Source organism: Ursus arctos, unplaced genomic scaffold, assembly GCF_023065955.2.
Source record: "Ursus arctos isolate Adak ecotype North America unplaced genomic scaffold, UrsArc2.0 scaffold_12, whole genome shotgun sequence".
NCBI classification, from domain to species: domain Eukaryota; kingdom Metazoa; phylum Chordata; class Mammalia; order Carnivora; family Ursidae; genus Ursus; species Ursus arctos.
In genome coordinates, this window is record NW_026622786.1 from 4,985,928 (window position 1) to 5,008,913 (window position 22,986).

The 22,986-nt window shown below is 40.7% G+C and overlaps 1 protein-coding gene, 1 non-coding gene and 1 pseudogene across 2 annotated transcripts in view; 2 read left to right on the forward strand and 1 right to left on the reverse strand.

Annotated features, from left to right (window-relative positions):
• Positions 1 to 3,088, forward strand: part of LOC125281749 (notch homolog 2 N-terminal-like protein A) — a 29,327-nt pseudogene extending 26,239 nt beyond the window's left edge.
• Positions 2,110 to 22,986, forward strand: part of LOC125281748 (myomegalin-like) — a 132,580-nt gene continuing 111,703 nt past the window's right edge. The window contains 1 exon segment of the mRNA XM_057310763.1: positions 2,110 to 2,204. The gene's annotated coding sequence lies outside the window, so the exon portion shown is untranslated.
• LOC125282169 (small nucleolar RNA U3) lies at positions 13,789 to 14,001 on the reverse strand. Its single transcript, XR_007189327.1, has one exon. It is a non-coding gene; the product is annotated as a small nucleolar RNA U3 (small nucleolar RNA).

Consider the following 22,986-nt stretch of genomic DNA (forward strand, 5'->3'; position numbering starts at 1 on the left):
ATAGTTGAAGAAGCAGAGGTGGGAAGTTAGTGCCTGTACGTAGCACAGGTTCAGGGACCTTTCTGTTTCAGTTGTAGGCAAATACTCTATATACACAGTTGCCAGAAGGAACCATTTTTATCTCTTCCCTATTGTAGGTAAGTTCCTCTCAGAGGAATGAAGAAAAAATAGGAAGAAGAATTTTAGTTCCTTCTTTTTCTCTCTGCTTAACATCTTGAGATACATGTGCTGTGCCCAGTTTTTTTTTTTTTTAAGATTTTATTTATTTATTTGAGAGTGGGAGAGAGAGAGCTCGCGTGCACACGCATAAGTGGGGGAAGGGGCAGAGGGAGAAGCAGACTCCCTGCTGACCAGGGAGCTGGACATGGGGCTTGATCCCAGGACCTCAGGATCATGACCTGAGCTGAAAGCAGATGCTTAACTGACTGAGCCACACAGGCGCCCCTGCTGTGCCCAAATTTTTAATGTACCTTTCCCCTTTGATGTGACATTCCTTGATAGAGAACACTTCTGCGTGCTCATGTGTCACCTCCTTCTTCCTTTTAGAAAAGCTGTCATGGCTTTCATTTGTTTTTCTATGGGGGTCAGATATTTGGATGTTTACCTAGACAACCAATTGGAATACTAACAAGTTCAGGGGGTTCTCGTAATCTTAGGTAAAAACAAAAAGCTTAAGCTAATGAAAACAAAAATCCATATGAATACCAGATTTACTAATAGCATGGGAATTTTTCTTTTTTCTCTGTCTTTCTGCCTCAAAGACGTGCCTTAGGATCCAACACATCAGAGTCTTCGGGCTTCCTCTTATATTTTCCTACTTCAGAGTCCACAAGACGTACCTTTCTAGACCTTTATTCTCATAACAGCTTCTAGTTTTTTTCATAGATAAGTAGCCAGAGATTCTTCATCCTCTTCAAACACATCAAGCAGTATTTATAGCAAGACCACAATTAATAAAATGTTTCCCAGAATACGTGTGTGGGTTGTGTTTAAAGAAAATAAAAGTAGCATTGACTTGTTTCTATCATATAAGAGGTCTGTTAGTGATTGTATATTGTGGAAAAGGTCAATGCATTTTATTCACTCAGAAGACATGCTTTGAGAGCGTACTACAGGGATCCAGCGCATGCCCATGTTATGGGTGATATAAATGGAAACAGCAAATTTGGGCTGTGTATATACATGTGCAGATATGTGTGTGAGAGAGAATGATTTAGGGAGCTGAGAAGGGCAATAAGGTAACTTATGAGTAGAGTTGTCAAGTGGAAGTTCATTAGGTAAACAAAAAGGAAGATGGCATTCCAAGGAGAGGCGCAGCTTATGCAAAGACAAGGTGTGAGACAGTAGGGAGATCCAGACCCTTCTTTGCCCCTGAAGGGATGGCTGGAATCCTGCAAGGATGGGCTTCATATGACTAGCCTACAGTCCCTGCAATGTGCTCCACTAAGTCTTTGTATTTGCCCGAGGGTGCCAGGGAATGACAATATCAGGTGATCTTTTTTTTTTTTTTTTAAAGAATTTATTTATTTATTTGACAGAGAGAGACAGCCAGCGAGAGAGGGAACACAGCAGGGGGAGTGGGAGAGGAAGAAGCAGGCTCCTAGCGGAGGAGCCTGATGTGGTGCTTGAACCCAGAACGCTGGGATCACGCCCTGAGCCGAAGGCAGATGCTTAACCACTGCGCTACCCAGGCGCCCTTATATCAGGTGATCTTGAGGAGGCTCTGATTTGGGCCTCCTGTGAAGTTCAGTGAGTTTAGGGAGTCTCCACACAGTAGAGCTGTTGGATGGGTGGGAGACGTGGAATGTTGAGGCTGAGGCTGGCTCCCACTTCAGTGGGGAGCACTGAGTTCTGTTCTCCTTCCATAGGTAAGCTGTGCCAGTGGACTGATGCCTGCCTGTCTCATCCCTGTGCAAATGGAAGTACCTATACCACTGTGGCCAACCAGTTCTCCTGCAAATGCCTCACAGGCTTCACAGGACAGAAGTGTGAGACTTATGTCAATGAGTGTGACATTCCAGGACAGTGCCAGCATGGTGGCACCTGCCTCAACCTACCAGGTTCCTATCAGTGCCAGTGCCCCCAAGGCTTCACAGGCCAGCACTGTAACAGCCCCTACATGCCCTGTGCACCCTCCCCCTGTGTCAGTGGTGGCACCTGCCGGCAGACTGGTGACTTCACGTTTGAATGCAACTGCCTTCCAGGTAAGGAGAACCCCTAGTGTCTTGGGGTTGGGGGAAAACACCTTCAGTGCAGAAGGAAGGTGGTGGGAGTGGCTCAGTTGCTCCTTTAGGAAATATCCTTCTGAGCAGGAAGAAGGGGAAATAAGGATTTTGTGTGGGGTGGGTTGCTGGTGAGGGAAGAGTTTTATGAGCTAATAGGGTCCATAAACTGAGTAGGGGGTAATTTAACATGTCAGAGTTTATGATGATGAGTGGCTAGGAAATTGTTTATTGTCCTTTTTGGAGGAACAGCAAGAAATAAGAGAAACAGCTCTGAGAAAGAGACAGATAGGCCTATGGAATGGAAGGGAACACAATGAGAATTAGCTGTTGAAAAATATGTGTGATTAGTAAAGTGCTTTAAACTGAATTGACAATAATAGTAGGTGATCAACTTTCCTATATGCTTTCACCTCTGAAGGAATAATAGATTATTTTCCTACCTACCTAAATGCACCCTCGTACTCTTTTGTAACGTTCCCTGGGCTCCTGGCCCTCTCCATGTACCCTCTCTGACTTTGAGTAACCTTGCTCTGACTTGAAGCTAGAGAATTTTGGAACTGGGGTAATGCTGTGTTACTCAATGGGTACTTCTTGATGCATGCTGATAGATAAGGTATGTCACATCCAGACATAACTACAAGATAGAAGTCAAGAAAAGAGCAATACATGGGAGCTTGGGGCCCAGGATTCTGTAGAGATGGAGAAAGGAGCAAGCCCAGCCAATTCGCTAACCCCTTGTAAAAATGATGAGGAGGTTGAAAACCGAGAATTTTGATTGGGAACAGAACACAAGCAGCTGGAGCAGATGAATTACTAAGCCACAAAGATTCCATTTTTTTTTTTAAAGATTTTATTTATTTATTTGACAGAGACAGAGACAGCCAGCGAGAGAGGGAACACAAGCAGGGGGAGTGGGAGAGGAAGAAGCAGGCTCACAGCAGAGGAGCCTGATGTGGGGCTCGATCCCAGCACGCCGGGATCACGCCCTGAGCCGAAGGCAGATGCTCAACCGCTCAACCGCTGTGCCACCCAGGCGCCCCCAAAGATTTCGTTTTTATACAAATATCCTTAGTTCAAAAACAAAAGAAGGAAAACTGTAGGGGGGAATAAAGTGCTAAGTAAGCAGAAGTGCCTCAGAAAGCAGTTGTTCTAGCTGCTCTTTCGGAAAATGAGAATCTTAGATTCTGGTGTCGTGGATGTGTTTCACATATAATGGGACTGCGTGTTTTATCTTTTGGGGGTTAAAGGTCGTATGTTGGTTCTTGGTATAAAACCCAATGGTAATTAATTCATTTCATTCAGTAAAAATTTATCGACTGCCACTTGTTTTCTGGGCACTGTGCTATGTGCTTGGAAAAGAGTGATACAGGATGCTGCCACATAATAAAACTTCATCCCATTTAACTGTAAGCCGCAAGAACAAGCTATTAATTGTATTGCTTTCGGTTTCTCTTTCAATGAAGACTAGGTAACGCTATCATTGTAGACACTAAGTGAATTTTATTGACTGAGTATTATTGTCATCCACATTATCTTGTAGAAGAAATAACTAAAAGATATCTTTCTTCACTCCCATATTTGTTGGCCATATGCTAAGGGTTAAAGATGGAGACAAATGTAAACAATTTAATTTTACATGTATTATAATGATCTTAATAGTCTAAGTGGCTAATAATTGAGATTAGCATGATTTATTATCGAAAGCTAAATGTGTTTTTTCATTTCAAGAAAATTATTTTTAATAGTTGCCCAGAACAAGAGGTTGATTTGGCAGAGAAATACTGACGGGAAGTCAGAGAAGTCAATAAAGGAAGTTTTTAGCTAAGAGAGAGTGATTGTTCACTCCCATAGTCTCTGCATTGTTATCCATTAGCCACGATAAGAACCTTAGGGAATTCTGAGAGTGTGTCCAGGAAAGGATCTGTCAAACCAGAATAGTATCTCCTCCTTGAGAGAGGAAATAACCAGGGATTCCACAGCTGAGAGGCTGCCAGGGCTCGTGGGATGAAGTAAGGAGATCTTGGCTGTCTTTTACGCTCTGCTTGTACTTTAAAGCAAGACATTTGTTTACTCACTAATGAAGTGGGCCTGTGTGTGTGTGTGTGTGTGTGTGTGTGTGTGTGTGTCTGTGTTGGGGTTCGGGATGGGGATGTGGGGCGGGGGAGAAGATTTGGCAAAGAGAAAACTAACATTTATCCAATGCCTTTTATGAGTTAGGCACTGTGCCAGGTACTTCTGCCTCCATTAGCTCAATTATACAAAAACCTTGGGGAAAGGTATGATTTTTCTAGTTTTCCCAGGTGAAATAGCTCAAGTTTGGAAATGTTAAGTGATTTACCCATAGTTCAAGTTTGGAGATGTTAAGTTTTACCCAAAGTTGCACAGCTAACATGTGGTTAGGCTGAGGCCTGAAAACCAGAGACGTTATTTCTAAAGCCTCTACGTCTTACTGCATCGTAATGCACTGCTTGTCTATCCCTGAAGGTACTTTGAAAATGTGTGACACTTTTTGTTAAATGCTTTGACATGTTTGGATTAAAAAAAAAAGTAGGAGATACTTCTAATTATGATCAAATACTCTTTGTTACCTATCAGCCTATGTATGGCACCATGCAGACATTTAAGATACTTAAGTAGACTAGTTCTTGCCTTTTGGGGTCGCATGATCTAAAACAGATGACATCAGCTTAGACAATGTATACAAAGAAATTTAAAGAGAATTCAAAACAATAGACGATGCAGTATGTATTTACACAGTTTGTAAGATTTTATGCTCATTGTTTTTATGTCCCAGGTGGAGTTTGGAAAGTATTAACTTTATTTCCATATAGGGAAATAGTGCCTGGAGATTATTTTTTCTGAGAAAGTCCTTTTCATAATGCAATACCATTCTCCTTGCCCCTCCTTCCATTGTGCTGCACACTATTCAAGAGACTAAAATGTTACTTAAAGTAATAATCACTATCTCCATGTAAATAACACCCTTATTTGAAGAGAATCATTGTTTCAGTTCTAAAAATGGAGAAACCAAGTCAGCAGGAGGGACAAAGGCTTGTTATGGTATTGAGCAACTTCCATGTGTGCTTCCTGCCACATTTCAAGTCGTTGCACTTTTAATTGAGGCCTACCCTAATCACCCTATTTCAAATAGTAACCATCTCCCTCCCCCCTTAATTATTGGCCCTGGTCTACTTTTTCTTTTCTTTTTCTGTAACACTTATCATCTGCTTAGTATATAATTTGCACTATATAATATACTTCATTATGTCTATTGTTTATTGTCTGTCTTTTCCAAATTCTGCCGCCCCTTCCCCTCTTCAGAGTGAAAGCTAGAATCTTTGTTTTTGTTTAGTGATGTATCCCAAGCACCCCAAAACAGTGCCAAGTTCATAAGAGGCACACAAATATTTATCAACCAAGTGAGTTTAGTGTAATATCATAGTATTGAGAATGTAATTTTGGTCTTCTCCTTTTCTTCCTGGTACCATACTTCCTAGACTTAGTGTGGCTTCTCCTTTAGTTCTTGTGTACTCTGGTACTGGATAAGAATTTCAGAGTCCTTTTCAACTCTGAAAGTCAGTGAACCACACATAAGTTAGTGACTATTCAAATGGTCACGTTATACTTGTTTTCCTGCAAAGGACACTATAGTTACTGTCAGTTGATTTTTAAATTTTTATTTTTGAAGTATAGTTGACATACAATGTTATATTAGTTTCCGGTGTACAACATAGTGTTTCGACAAGTTTATACATTATGCAGTGCTCACCACAGTAAGTGTAGTCACTGTCTCCATACAACACTATTACGATATTACAGACTATATTCCCTCTGCTGTTCTTTTCACCTCCGTGATGTATTTATTTTATTACTGGAAGTTTGTCCCTCTTTATCCCTTTTGCTTCTTTTGCCCATCTTCCCACCCCTACCTCCTTTCTGGCAACTACTGGTTTGTTCTCTATATTTAAGAGTCTGTTTTGTTTTTTAGATTCCACATATAAGTGAAATGATATGGTATTTGTCTTTCTCTGTCTGACTTATTTCTTTTACCCTCTAGGTCCATCCATGTTGTCACAAATGGCAAGATCTCTTTTTTTTATGGTTGAGTAATATGAGTGTAGTATTTGAGTATTACCGTAAGACTCATGGAGAGGGAATAAAAACTGCAAAAGTGACTCATCTTGTGTAACAGAGAAAGAAGTGTTTCTCCACTGAGGGAAGAAAAAAGGAATATATTCAAGAGGGAACTAATCGAATCAAACCAAGGAACCATATTTCATTTTCTCCTTGGATGATCAGCTGTTAATAATCCAGATCCTTTGTGGGCTACCATTAAATAAGTCTTTAGCAGAAGCCCTGAAGAGGGACACTCAGCCCGAATAATTTTAATGTAAGAGCAACATAGAAAATAAATTATTGGATCATCAATTCCCAGTATTTTTGGGTTAGGGCCAAATAGTGGGGAGAGAATGAATTAGGCTGTTTTTGTGTTTGTGAGTATTTTAAAAAGTAGCACAGATGGTCAGAGAACAGTAGATTGTTTGGATCTGTTGGCTGTGCCTTGTGAGTTCGCATTTGGGTTGGCCAGTCCTCAATGTACTTTACTTTTCTTTCTCTGCTATACCTGTCTATTCCTTTATGATTTTTAAAAAATTTCCTAAGAAGCTGTCTGATCTGTCCTCTCCAAACAATGGAGGCTTATTCTTCGTGAACTACCTCTGTACTTTACAGGCTGATTATACGTGATACCCCCATATCATTAAAATAAAGCTTAAGCCCATTTTGTGGCTTTTGTGTCTGAGCTTAAAAACTGTTAGAAATAATTCCCTTTTGTATTCTCATATGCAGGGGCATGTAACTTTCTCTTGGGTATTATCCTAGTCATACTTTGGCAGATTTCTCTGGAGCTGCGGCAGAAATGATCATACCACTTTCCAGGGTGCATTATTTTAGTGCCAGTTTTAGTTGATGTTCCTGGAAGTCTTTCCAATTCTCCTATGCTCAGTAGTTTGGACAATGCTATCTCCTTAGCTTTCTGTCACCTTCCCCTGCCCACCTTGCCTTTTTATATAGAAATTATTCTTTTTTTTAAAAAAGATTTTATTTATTTATTTATTTAGAGAGTATGAGTTGGGGAGGGGCAAAGGGAGAGAGAGAAAGAGAGAGAATCTCCAGCTGACTCCACCCGGAGCACAGAGCCTGATACGGGGCTCCATGCCACGACCCTGAGATCATGACCTGAGCCAAAATCAACAGTTGGATGCTCACCTGACTGAGCCACCCACGTGCCCCTAGAGCTTATTCTTTATGATGTGTCAAAGGCACCTCTTTCACTGAAATGCCTTCTATGTTCCCAATCCCCATGGGGATTGGAGACTTTCCCCAAGGTCTTTTGGTAACTTGTATACCTCTAGCACAGCACGTATCAAACTGATTGTTTATTTGTTCATCTTTCCCAGTAGACGCTCTCATTTTAACTCTTCCTCCCAGTACCAACTTAGTGTGTGGCACAAAATTTAGACCCAGTGAATATCTGACAAATGAATGAATTGAATGTGATAGAAAAGAGAATTATTGTATTCCATAATTTAAATATATATACCGAATTTCTTTCTTTTGATTCACCTTATTTATTTCTTTTACTTTTTCGGTGATGAATTCAGAAGAGTGGAGATCATTAGGGAGATATCAAGAGAGGCATGTAGGAGCAGCAGCCTGGGTGGGTGGTAGGGCCCAGGGATACATGGGCCAGTCATGAGGTCAGCAAGCTCATCTGGGCCCATTTGGAGAATGGAAGATGTTGGCCAAGAAAACCAACTGGACAGATATGGGAGCGGTTTGCTTTTGTGACAGATTTCTTCTTGGGGGCTTGGAGGAGAAAGTAGACTTGTAGCTTTTTTTGCCTTTGTCCAGTTTCAGACATTCCTGTTTTTTCCCTCACTCTTTCATCGCTGTGGACTAAAGCTCTTCCGGAGGACTTTTAGCCTAGAGAATCCTAGTTGTGGGGCGCCTGGGTGGCGCAGTCGTTAGGTGTCTGCCTTTGGCTCAGGGCGTGATCCCGGCGTTCTGGGATCAAGCCCCACATCAGGCTCCTCCCCTGGGAGCCTGCTTCTTCCTCTCCCACTCTGCCTGCTGTGTTCCCTCTCTTGCTGGCTGTCTCTATCTCTGTCAAATAAATAAATAAATAAATCTTAAAAAAAAAAAAAGCTTTAAGAGAATCCTAGTTGTGTCATCTTATCTTCCTCTGTCTGCTCTCTTCTTTGTGTCTCTCCATAAGGCTTTCCATCCTCACACATCCCGGTGTATGAAAATGGAAAGATGTGGATGCTTTCTTGAGAGATACTGTTCTCTGTGTGGGATGACAAGTTCAAAAGATTCTTTTCTGCTCCCCACCCTCACGGTCATCATTTATCAGTTACGTGGGCCATGGTTTTATAACAGCACGGTCTTAAAATGTTCCTTCTAAGTTTAATTTCTCTCCTTTTGGCCTTTTAAGGATGTGAATTGGCTTTAAGCAGTAGACCTTTTAGTATGATCATGTGAGCCTCTTTGTAAGCCTGCTATACCCATCCCACCCACAGGTCTGGAGACTTGTCTGTTTCCCTTTCCCCTAGAACCTTAAAATACATTTTTAAGAAGTGACTGCACTGTAACTTATTCATATAACCCTTACCACCACCTCCCCTCCTTGGGCGGACTTTCTTACAAGAATTTACTAGCTATTTCCAAAAAGAGGTCTGGATCTCTATTTTTAAAGCATAACTCCTGTCTTAACTCTGGAGGAGAACTGATTTGGCCTGAGTTTTCTCAGACATGGGAGATTTTATCCTTAGGTTAGTTTTGCAGATTTTTGCTAGGGAACTCTGGGGTCCCAGACAGCATAGTGATTAAAACTGGTTCAGTACTGACTCCTACCTACTAGCCATATAAACTTGATAAGTCAGCCATATGGCCCTCAACTTCTTCATCTTTAACATGAAGGGATTAGAGTAGATAATTTCTAAGGGCTGTTTGGATTCTACTCATATGTAATAGTATTAGCTAATATGTATAGATCACTTATTATGCATCAGGCATTGTTTTAAGTGTATTCCCCCCTAATGTAATAGGTTTATTGAGATACAATTTGCATACCATATAATTTGCTCTTGGAAGTGTACAATTCAGGGGTTTTCAGTGTATTCACAGATATGTGTAACCATTACCACAATCAATTTTAGAACATTTTTATCACTCCAGAAAAAACCCTGTACCATCAGTAGTTACATTACCTTGGTCCCTAATTCTCCCCCAGCACCAGGGAACTACTAATCTACTTTCTGTCTCTATAGATTTGCCTGTTCTGGACATTTCATATAAATGGAAACATATGTGATCATTTGTGATTGGCTTCTTTCACCTAATGTTTTCAAAGTTCGTTCATGTTATAGGAGGTATCAGTGCTTCACTCCTTTCATGGCTGAATAATATTCCATTGTAGATTTACCACATTTTCGCCTACTTTCTAAAAATTGAAGTATGATTAACATACAATGTTATATTAGTTTCAGGTGTAAACATTGGTTCAACAATCCCATGCATTACTCAGTGCTCACCACATTTTTTTTATTTTAATGTTTTTTTCTTATGTTAGTCACCATACAGCACATCCCTGGTTTCTGATGTAAAGTTCGATGATTCATTAGTTGCGTATAACACCCAGTGCACCATGCAATACGTGCCCTTCTTACTACCCATCCCCAGCCTATCCCATTCCCCCACTCCCCTCCCCTCTGAAGCCCTCAGTTTGTTTCTCAGAGTCCATAGTCTCTCATGCTTCATTCCCCCTTCTGATTACCCCCCCTTTCTTTATCCCTTTCTTCCCCTACCGATCTTCCTAGTTCTTATGTTTCATAGATGAGAGAAATCATATGATAATTGTCTTTCTCTGCTTGATGTATTTCACTTAGCATTATCTCCTCCAGTCCCGTCCATGTTGCAGCAAATGTTGAGAACTCGTTCTTTCTGATAGCTGAGTAATATTCCATTGTATACTTGGACCACAACTTCTTAATCCAGTCATCTGTTGAAGGGCATCTCGGCTCCTTCCACGATTTAGTTGTTGTGGACAATGCTGCTATGAACATTGGGGTGCATATGGCCCTTCTCTTCACTACGTCTGTATCTTTGGGGTAAATACCCAGTAGTGCAATGGCTGGGTCATACGGTAGCTCAATTTTTAACTTTTTAAGGGACCTCCTCCACACTGTTTTCCAGAGTGGCTGTACCAACTTGCATTCTCACCAACAATGTAGGAGGGATCCCCTTTCTCCACATCTTCTCCAGCAATTCTTGTTTCTTGCCTTGTCAATTTTTGCCATTCTAGCTGGCGTAAGGTGGTATCTCAGTGTGGTTTTGATTTGAATTTCCCTGATAGCTAATGATTTTGAACATTTTTTCATGTGTCTGTTAGCCATTTGTATGTCTTCATTGGAAAAGTGTCTGTTCATATCTTCTGCCCATTTTATGATTTGTTTATTTGTTTCTCGTGTATTGAGTTTGAGAAGTTCTTTGTAGATCTTGGATACCAGTCTTTTATTTGTAGCATCATTTGCAAATATCTTCTCCCATTCCGTGGGCTGCCTCTTAGTTTTTTTTGACTGTTTCCTTTGCTGTGCAGGAGCTTTTTATCTTGATGAAGTCCTACAAGTTCATTTTATCTTTTGTTTCTCTTGCCTTGGGAGATGTGTCATGAAAAAGGTTGCTTTGGCCGATGTTGTAGAGGTTGCTGCCTATGTTCTCCTCTAGGATTTTGATGGATTCATGTCTCACATCGAGGTCTTTCATCCATTTGGAGTTTATCTTTGTGTATGGTGTGAGAGAGTGGTCAAGTTTCATTCTTTTGCATGTAGCTGTCCCAATTTTCCCAGCACGATTTATTGAAGAGACCGTCTTTTTCCCACCGGATGTTTTTTCCTGCTTTATGAAAGATTAGTTGCCCAGAGAGCCGAGGGTCCATTTCTGGGTTCTCCATTCTGTTCCATTGGTTTATGTGTCTGTTTTTGTGCCAGTACCATGCTGTCTTTGTGATCACAGCTTTGTAGTACAGCTCGAAATCCGCCATTGTGATGCCCCCAGCTTTGTTTTTCCTTTTCAACAGTTCCTTGGAGATTCTGAGCCTTTTCCGGTTCCACACAAATTTAAGGACTATTTGTTCCAGTTCCTTGAAAAATGTCATCGGTATTTTGATCGGGATAGCATTGAAAGTGTAGATTGCTCTGGGTAGCATGGACATTTTAACTATGTTAATTCTTCCAATCCATGAGCATGGAATATTTTTCCATCTTTTTGTGTCTTCCTCAATGTCTTTCAAGAGTGATATGTAGTTTCTAGAATATAGATCCTTTACGTCTCGGTTAAGTTAATTCCAAGGTAACGTATGGTTTTTGGTGCTATTGTAAATGGGATGGATTCCCTAATTTCTCTTTTTTCAGTCTCATTGTCTGTGCGTAGAAATGCAACTGATTTCTGAGCATTGATTTTGTATCTCGTCACATTACTGAATTGCTCTATAACTTCTAATAGTTTGGGAGTGTATTCTTTTCGGTTTTCCATATAGAGTATCATGTCATCTGCGAAGAGAGACATTTTGACTTCTTCTTTGCCAGTTTGGATACCTTTGATCCCTTTTTGTTGTCTGATTGCTGTTGCAAGGACTTCTAGTACTATGTTGAATAATAGTGGCGAAAGTGGGCATCCTTGTCGTGTTCCTGATCTTAAGGGAAAGGCTTCCAGCTTTTCCCCATTGAGAATGATATTTGCTGTAGGCTTTTCATAGATAGTTTTCATGAGATTGAGGAATGTACCCTCTATCCCTACACTCTGAAGGGTTTTAATCAGAAAAGGATGCTGTATTTTGTCAAATGCTTTTTCTGCATCAATTGAGAGGATCATACGGTTCTTGACTCTTTTCTTGTTGATACGATCTATCACACTGATCGATTTGCGAATGTTGAACCACCCTTGCATCCCAGGGATGATTCCCACTTGTTCATGATGGATAATCCTTTTAATGTATTGTTGGATCCTATTAGCTAGGATCTTGTTGAGAATGTTGGTGTCCATATTCGTCAGGGATATCGGTCTATAATTCTCCTTTTTGATGGGGTCTTTGCCTGGTTTGGGGATCAAGATAATACTGGCCTCATAGAATGAGTTTGGTAGTTTTCCTTCTGTTTCTATTTTCAGTGTAATGTTCTGACACATATTGTGTCCGATAAGACAAAGCAATAAGAGAACTGGTCAAAAGACTTGAAGAAGAAATGATTCACCAAAGAAGATACACAAATGGCCAAAAAGCACTTGAAAAGATGCTCCACTTAAACCACTTAAAAGCATAAAGTTGAACAAAAATCAAAATGGCTGCATTAATGTCTCTGCAAGGCTCAATTGTGAACTAGGTAGCCTTTTTCTTCTCTTCTGCAAACCTCTGCTCCTCCTTTCTTAGCCTTTTGTTTCAGGAACCTGGTACCACCCGAAAGACATGATGAAGGAGCTGCCAGCACCCACAACATTTCTGTCAAAACTGGCTAGATCCTATATTACCCTATAAACCCCCCCTCTGCCCCTTCCTCCAAGGGGACTAGGCTAACAGTTTGTTTTTGTTTTTGTTGTTGTTGTTTTAAATAATGATTTTTTATTATGTTAGTCACCATACAGTATATCCTTAGTTTTTGATGTAGTGTTCCATGAGGCTCCCAGTTTATGAGGGCCTTAGCCTTCTGTAGCCTCCTTTGCCCGGGACAGCAATGAAGCTGTTGTTCCTCATTTTTCCAAACTCTGTCTTCGTCTTATATTTTGGCCGTGTAGCACAGAGGTCAGTTTTGCACAGCACACTCAGTCATCAGGAAGATAAATGAGTAAGACAGTGAGTTACCATTACACATCCATCGCCGTGTCTAAAATTACGAAGGCTCTAAACATATGTGGTGAGAATGTAAAGTACCTAGAAGTTTCTTACACTTGTGGGAATGAAAAATGGTCCAGCCACTTAGAAAAGCCGAACCACAGATAGACATTTACCAATCACATGAACAGCCATTCCTCTCCTAAGTATTTACACAATATGTCCACACAACAAATGCACACGAATATTCCTCACAGCTTTATTCACAATGGCTAAACCCTGGAAACGACATAGATGTCCATTAATAGGTGAAGGTACAGACAGAATATATCCATACAGAGGAATACTACTACCAATGAAAAAGACTGAAGTGGTGATCCATGTAGTAATAGGGGTTGATTTTCGAATCCTTAGGCTGCACAAAGGAATGTAGGCATGAAAGAGTTCCATTTACATAAAGTTGTTAAAAATGCAAGCCCACCTATGATGCCAGTGGTTGCCTGGGGCTGAGGATGGAAGCAGTGATGGGCTTCAATGGTGCCACCCAAGGGAAGTTGTGACCTAGAAGAAATACCCTGTGTCCTGAATGGAGCAGTAGTTTCCATTGTATGTCCCTCTGTGAAAATGTGTTTAACTGTACAGTTAAGTTTTTTTTTTTTAATTTTATTTTGTTGTGAAAGCACTCACACTGCATCCTCTTCTTCTTACTCCTCCAAAGGAGGACAAGAGGAGCATCAGTGGCAATTGGCAGTTGTGGAAAGAACATCTAAAGCTAGCCTCTGGCTCAGGAGAGAACCTTGTGCCTCCTCCTCATGGTTTCGGGTACTCTACACGTTCAGAGGAACTTCTCTAGTAACAAACTATAGAAATGATCCCTGAAAGTATAGTCTCAATTGTATACTTTCAAGTGATGCAGTCTACTGTACCTAAATTATACCTCAGTAACAGGTAACAGTAACAGGTAATCCGTTTCTCCATACTAGCAGTGGACATTTAGAAAATGAAATTTTAAAAAAAGGAAATGAAATTTGACAAACACAATAGAGATTCATGTCCGCCATCATTAAATGCATGAGAACACATATAACAAAGACCCCTGAAAACTACTGCTGAGATAAATTAATGGAAATCTAAATAAATAGAAAAACATATATCACATTCGTAGATTAGAAGACTCAATATTGTTGGAATATCAAATCAGCGTTATTCTGCTTCATACTGGACATTCTAAGCTGAACTGCAAACCCAAACTTCCAATGTTTCCCCATAACCTGTCTTAAATACCAGGGATTTTTTTCCTGCTTTGTCAAAGATTAGCTGACCATATAGTTGTGGGTTCATTTCTGGGGTCTCTATTCTGTTCTATTGATCTATGTGTTTGTTTTTGTGCCAGTACCATACCGTCTAGATGACTACAGCTTTGTAATGCAGCTTTAAGTCTGGAATCGTGATGCCTCCAGCCTTGTTGTTCTTTCTCAGGATTGCTTTGGCTGTTCAGGGTCTTTTGTGGTTCCATACAAATTTGAGGAGTGTTTCTTCTAGCTATGTGAGAGATGCTGGTGGTATTTAAATAGGGATTGCATTAAATGTGTAGATTGTTTTGGGTAGTATAGACGTTTTAACAATATTTGGTTTTCCAATCCATGAGCATGGGATGTTTTTCCATTTCTTTGTGTCCTCCTCAGTTTCTTTGCTAAGTGTTCTGTAGTTTTCAGAGATCTTTCTTCTCTTTGGTTAGGTTTATTCCTGGGTATCTTATGGGTTTTGGTGCAATTGTAAATGGGATCGATTCCTTGATTTCTCTTTCTGCTGCTTCATTATTGGTGTATAGAAATGCAACAGACTCCTATATGTTGATTTTGAATCCTGCAACTTACCGAATTGGTGTATCTGTTGTAGCAGTGATGTGGATGGAGCTAGAGTGTATGATGCTAAGAGAAATACGTCAGTCAGAGAAGACAAATACTGTATGATTTCACTTACATATGGAATTTAAGAAACAAAACGGATGAACATAGGAAGGAAGGAAAGAGAGGCAAACCATAAAACGGACTCTGAACTATAGAGAATAAAGTGATGGTGGCTGGAGGGGAGGTGGGCAGGGGGATGGGTGAAATGGGTGATGGGCATTAAGGAGGGCACTTGCTGTGATGAGCACTGGGTGTTTGTCGTATGTAAGTGATGAATCACTAAATTCTACTCCTGAAACTAATATTATACCCTGTGTTAACTAGCTGGAATTTAAGTAAAAACTTGCAATAAAAAAAAAAATAAAGCCTTTGCTGAATCTCACACAGCAGTATCATTATGTTGTATGGTTGGAAACTAGAATGGGGTGGGGAGATGATGAGCTTTCAGAAGTGGTTGATCCAATCCCATGTCGTCTCCCTTGAATGCTCAGTGCCACCTGGCCACACCCATTGCACCTTGATCTCAGCCAAGTCCAGCCACTAAGTTGAAGAGCTTGATGCTGTCAATGTAAAGTAGATGAACCTTTAAGAATTTCTAAAAAACCAAGGAAGAGAGTTCTATTTGAGCCCAAATTAAGACAGGTGCCTGGGATGGGGCGCCTGGGTGGCTCAGTCATTAAGCGTCTGCCTTCGGCTCAGGGCGTGATCCTGGAGTCCTGGGATTGAGCCCCACATCGGGCTCCTCCACTGGGAGCCTGCTTCTTCCTCTCCCACTCCCGCTGCTTGTGTTCCCTCTCTCACTGGCTGTCTCTCTTTGTCAAATAAATAGATAAAATCTTAAAAAAAAAAAAAAAAAGACAGCCGCCTGGGATAGGCAGTCTTCACAAAGAAGGGAGTGTTCTGGCAAAGGAGCATTTGGTGTAGCGTTGTATACATTTTTACATGAAAAGTTACAAACTGTCATACAAAAGACATTGTAGAAAGACACTGCAGTTCCAGATCTTAAGTTTCTAGTATATGAAGGGTGGTATGACTTCAGTCTTATGGGAACCAGGGAAGTGTCTTCCTTTTTCTTATCTTTTCCGGAATGCTCCTTTTGGGTTATTTTCTTTAAGAAAGCAGAGGTACAATGTGTGCTTGGGGCAGAAATAGAGCCCATGCTTCGAGTTTTTGTAGATTCATTTTGACCTTGGTAAATGTGAAAGCATAGCTTCCTTGGGAGCCAGGAGCAGGACCCACAAACAGTAGAAGTTGAAAATTTCCTGTATTAGTGCTACAGTGACCTCCTAAGTCTCTGGCTCATAAGATCTAGGTGGGAACGTGTGCTGAAGAAGTGAGGAGGTGCTTCAGGGCATCCTTTTCTCCTGCCTCCCTGTTTCTCTCTTCTCAACCTCAGCTTCTATGTCACTGAACACCACTGCACACATCCACTGTGGATATCATCCATCACTGACCCATGCCCTGGAACTTCCCATGCGTGGTTAGAGGAATACAACCGCAGGTCAATGATATGAGGTCAACCCAAAGAACTCTATCCAACGCTGTTCCATCTTTTTAAAATTGTTTTTATATTTTTTAAAAATTTAATTTTAGTTAACTTACAATGTGACATGAGGTTCAGGTGTATAATATGGTGATTGAACATTTGTAGACATTGCCCAGTGCTCATGACCACAAGTGCACTTCTTGATCCCCATCACCTTCACCTATCCTCCAGCCCCACTCCCCTCTGGCTGCCACCAGTTTGTTCTCTATAGTCTGTTTCTTGGTTTGTCTCTCTCCCTTTTCTTTTTCCTTTGCTTATAGGTTTTGTTTCTTAAATGCCACATGGGAGTGAAATCATATGGTATTTATCTTTCTCTGACTGACTTATCTCACTTAGCATAATACACTCTGGCTCCATCCGTGTCCTTGCAAATGGCAAGATTTCATTCTTTTTTTTATGGCTGAATGAAATTCCATGGTATATATACACCACATTGTCTTTACGCTCTTTCCATAATTTGGCTATGCTGCTGTACATAGGGGTGCATGTATTCCTGCAAATTAGTGTTTATGTCTTTTTGGGAGTAAATATCCAGGCATTAAATACGAGGGTAAACCAAATAAGCATAGCAAAATGGCAGTAAGGTTACAAATCTTTCCAAAATTGGTGTTCATTACATGTATGATGCATATTACTAAGCATAAATTAACCATTTGACAATTTCAAAAGAAGTCTCGTGAGAGGCAAATGAAATCCATAAGTGACCTGAAATGTGGTGTTTAGTGACATGATAAAAACAACAAAGAAAGCAATTCACACAGAGAGGAGGCGTCTAGGACATAGGGATGTCAAGCATCAGTTTAATGACAAGGCAAAATGGTGTCCCAGTAAGGCAAAAGAAGTCTCCTAACATAGGAATACAGCCAGAAGAATAGTGAGTCAAGACAAAACATTTTGAAAAATTAATAATGTACTCACTTAGTTTTATACTCTGCCCCTCACCCTATATTTTTGAATGGATAGAGAAAAAAAGTTGAGAAGAACATCATGACAGTCTACGACTCTGTAATTGGCAGTGTTTGTGAATGTCTGTGAATATATGAATATATATGAATACAAATATGCCATTTCCCAGCTCTGTCCACTACAAAGGCCTAGAAATACCAGTTGCAATGAGAGCCTAAGGATACACGTTATGATCTGGGAGCATGGTTTCCCATGAAATGAACCACAGATTCTTAGAGAAATGGCTGAGGCCAGGCCAGAGGCAGCAAATCTTCAACATGAGACAGAAACACCTCATCATACAGATAGCAGGAAAGGTCTCAAAAGCTATGAGGGTTTTATTGAAAGGCTATGGAAGCCAACCTGAAGTCACTTTCACTGCTGAAAGAGAGGTTAAATGGAGCAATCATAAGACCATAATACGATGGTTTAAAACACTTGGATATGATTGCATCCTTGGTTTCATATTAACACAGAAAAAAAAATGAAGAGGAAAAGAAACTTATGGGTTACCATTAGAGATGCTAGAGGACCAGCTCCTTTAGCTGCAGTTTTCCCTACAAACTGTACCACCAGGTAAATAGTATTTGGGGAAATTTCTCTTAATACAGGTGTTTATACAAGTCTTCTAGGACCCAAAACATGATGATGGAATATCATCACTGTGCTCCACAGAATCAATTGATGGATAGGCCTTGAACATGAGGGCGGCCAGCATCATTAGAACACCCGGATACGAGGTGCATCCTGATGGAAAAGCACACAGCACTTGAGAGGAAGTCTTGCCAATACGTCCAACCTCAGACTGATCAGTTTCTACATCTGCCAGCTCCAACACAGCAGTCAGAAACAAGGGGCTACCGACTATTTGGATGAGGTTAGAAGGACCTCTTTTGTCAGAGCTGCATTTTAATTATATTTGATTTTCAGCTCCCATAAATGTAAACTTAAAAACTGAAGAAATAGTGACTATTTTTCTATTAAACACAACTTTATTACTCTGGGCGAATTCTGTTTCCCTTAATGTGAAGCATTAAGCGGCAAGATGCAAGCTTATTTTTGATTGTTGTGCGCTTATACTTTTTACTTTTCACTGTTCCAGCTAGAAAATCTTAAATTCCATGTGGGGCTTGCATTTTCTCTCTAATAGCACTGTTCCACAATCTACCACGAACTGAGAGGACGTATGGTGGATTGTGTTATAGTCTATCTGGCTATAAATGCAGTCTGTGGGAATGCTCCAGAACAAACACCTCAGTATTTCCAAGAATGGGTAACAAAAAAGGAGAGAGCAAGACCTGGAGAGAGAGAGAGAGAGAGAGAGAGAGAGAGAGAGAGAGAAGCAGGTTGAGAGCCAGAGGGAGAGAGAGGGAGGGAGGAGGAAGGAAAGGGAGAAACTGAGGAGAAATCTACACATTGCTAGGAGGCTTCAAGACAGGTCCTACCGATCACAGTTTGTGCATTTTGTTTGGATCCTGATCTAGAGAAAACAACTTAAAGACAACAATGGGGAATGTGAACACTGTGTATTTTATGAAAGTACATATTGTAAATTTATTGATGAATACTTCGAAGGTTACAATGATAATCCTTTCAAAAAGTGTTCTCATTTAGGGAACATACAGATAAAACTGCAAATGAAATATGATGTCTGGCTTTTGCTTTAAATAATATAGGAAAAAGTAAGTGGGTGGGATTGTAGTAAAACAAGTTCAGCCATAAATTGATAATTGTTGAGACTGGCTGATGAGGATGGGGATGTTCTGTTATACAATTCTGTCTACTTGTGTGTACTCCCGACATTCTGCATCTAGAAAAGAGTGATGAAGAGTACAAGTCCACTGAGGATAATGGCAGCAGAACCTCTCAACACATACTTTAAAGGGTTAGGGATTAACCGAGAGAGTCAGTAACACCACTCATAACCCTGCCCCCAAACAGCCAGGGGCCAGCCAATACTGCGGACTCCGGATGGTTAGTATTTAGCCAGGTCTGGGAGCCAGACACAGCAGAGGGATTAGCACAGACCATGCACTTAGAGCAGAAGACTTCAGGGAGGGCAACTCAGCAGGGAACACAGGGGCATTATGGCAGAAAGAGAGCGCGAATGGCTCAGAATATGCCTGAGGCCTGCGGACTACAGCTTCAGCTACTTGGATCTGAAGGAAAGGGGCTGCACGGTGTAGAGGATCAGAGGTGGCAGCTGGGGGAGGCACAGTCGTCGGTGCAAAGGGGCAGACCTGGAAGAAGGTAACGTCCTTTGGAGGCTTGTGGTAAAGAGAAAGAATGAAGCCACTGATAGAAATGAAAGGACCTATTGGAAGAAAACAGGATCCCAGAAGCAGAAGACACACCGCGCCTCTCCCCAGACCTTTACATCTATTAGAATGATTACACCAAAGAGAGGATCCAGACCTCCGAAGTCCACCAAGCTACTCATAGCACTCATTTGTTCCTACGTGGAACTTCTGTTTCTCGTTCCACCAAACCCAGGCGTGTTAAAAAGAAAATGATAGAGCAGACCGGTATTCCAAGGTGACAGAAGAAAACAAAACAAACAGAAATAGAGAGTCAAACATTTCAGCTCACTGACGTTACCCCTTAAAATCAATCACAAAACATAGGGAAACTGTAAAATGACATCCTGACCTGAATTAAGTGTACCTAACAAAGCATTTGTAGACATGACAAAGGTAAAAGTTCGCTTAACACACACACGACTCCAAAGAGAAGTGGGCAAGAAATAAGAAATGAGAATCCAGAATTGGCAGAAGTAGGAAAAAACTGAAGAAAAATACTCTGGAAAAGAGGCTGGTCAACAAGATTCATCAGGGCAACAGTTGTGCAGAAGGATAGTGGACACTGAATACAGAAAAGAAAGCAGCCAAGAGAACAGAAATGAATAAAAGATACTGAGAAAGGATCAGAGAGAAAGTCATGGATGCCTGGAGGAGACAGAAGCAGAGGAGCCAACACTAAAACCTATCCTCACAGAACTAAAAGATTTTAAAGAAGAAGAAGAAAACTCCTCTGAAGCTACGGACCGGTCCCCCCAACCACCAAAAAAGACCAATTTATATCCAATGGAAAGAAAATCAATTTACATTCTCTATCCCAATCAAACATACAAAGCAAGGCAATATATATTTTTCTTTTAAAAATTTTAATTTAAATTCCATTTAATTAGCATATACTGTATCATTAGATTCAGAGGTAGAATTCAGTGATTCACGGTGCCTGGGTGGCTCAGTCAGTTAAGCGTCTGCCTTTGGCTCAGGTCATGATCCCAGGGTCCTGGGATCAAGTCCCATATCGGGTTCCCTTCTCAGCAGGGAGTCTGCTTCTCCCTGGCCCTCTCCCCCTCCCGCCTGCTTGTGTTCTCTCTCTCTCATGCTTTCTCTCTTTCAAAGAGATAAATGTTTTTTAAAAAGAATTCGATGATTCGTCAGTTGCATATGACACCCAGGGCTCATGACATCAGATGCCCTCCTTAATGCCCATCACCCAGGTACCCCATCCCCCCATCCACCTCCCTTCCAGCAATCCTCAGTTTGTATTCTGTAGTTGAGTCTTTTATGCTTTGTCTCCTTCTCTCCTTTTCCTCTTATTCTTCCTTGCCTTTCCCTATGTTCCTCTGTTTTGCTTCTTAAATACCATCTAAGAGTGAAAATACATGGTATTTGTCTTTTCGTGACTGACTTACTTCACTTAGGATAATACCTTCTGGTTCCAACCAGGTCTTTGCAAATGGCAAGATTTCATTTTCCTGGTGGCTGAGTAGTATTCCATTGTATATACCACATCTTCTTTATACATTCATATGTCGATGGACTTCTGGACTCTTTCTGTAGTTTGGCTATTGTGTACATTGTTCCTATAAACGTCGGGGTGCAGGTGTCCCTTCAAAACAGTATGTTCGTATCCTTTGGATAAATACCTAGCAGTGCAATTGCTGGTTCATAGGGGAGCTCTATTTTTAACTTTATAATTTGTTTAAAAGATTTCATTTATTTGCCAGAGAGAGAGAGAGAGCACAAGTAAGGGGAGTAGCAGGCAGAAGGTGCAGCAGGTGCCCTGCTGAGAAGGGTAATCAATGCGGGACTTATTCCCAGGACCCTGGAATCATGACCTGAGCCAAAGGCAGACACTTAACCACCTGAGCCACCCAGGCATTCTTATTTTTAACTTTTGGAGGAAACGTCATAGTGTTTTCCATAGTGACCGTACCAGTTTGCATTCCCAGAAGGAACGTGATAGGGTTTCCCTTTTCCGCATCCTTGCCAACATGTGTTGTTTTCTGAGTCATTAATTTTAGCCCTTCTGACCACTGTGAGGTGGTATCTGGCTGCGGTTTTGATTCGTATTTCCCTGATAGGGCAATATACTTAAAAAACTCAGTAAAAACTCATTGTGCAAGTACTTTCTATTCAGCCATGATGTCCGTGTGTGCAGGTAGTAGAAAAAGAGTATTCAATACACAACACTCAGGGAGTCCTGATTCCATCACTAGGAGTCTTTGAAGGTGAACTTCACCCAACGAGAGATGACTGGGAAATTTTGGCTTTCGAACAGCTGGTCACTGTTAAATAGACTCAATTGTAGATGTAAAACAAAAATCTGGGAGTGGAGCAGGTGGGAAAAATAGGAATAAGCAGCATCTGTTTCACTGGGTGGAAACAATAGTATACGAAGAGTCAGGTTAAGACGGAGGTAAAGAGAAAATAGAATAATGTCAAACGTTTGAGGTTGAGGGGTCACTTACAACTTAGAAACTGAATGTGAAAAGTTTGACAAGCTAATACGGAACCAAAGATGTCCAAAAACTTTTGGTGCAATGTTCAGCCCTACCTCTACAACCTTCTTAAACACCACACTCACATATAGGCACACATAAGAAGAAAAGAAAGCAAATACCACAGAACGACAAACAGTCAAAATTTCTTCCCCATAAGTTAACTATAGCCTAAAAGAGATGGAGACTCAGTGTTAAATATGGCGAGAAGAACCAAGACGATTTACTTTACTGTATAACCTGATACATCAAATCAACCATGATAGTAGGGATTGGAGCACCAGATGCAAAAAACACACGAGTCGAATCGTTGAACGCTACATCAAAAACTAAAGATGTACTATATATTGGCTAATTGAACATATTAATTAAATAAAATTCACAAGTGCACAATGATTGTCAAAACAAATACTTTAATGATATAGAATGGGGAGGAAATATTCTTTTCCACAGCACAATGCCAGCAAATACACATTGTATAGGAAGGATAAAGTTAGATAGAATTCTTCCAATGTACAAACACAGATGCGGTTATCATGCATCACAGGGATCATTAAAGATGGCAAAATTTTAGAAAAAGACTTTAGAGAAGAAGATCTTCATACATTCTCAGAGAACCCCTTGCCAAAAATGCTAATTTTAGAAGAAAATCATGTGTCCTGCTATGAACAGATCTGATAGGC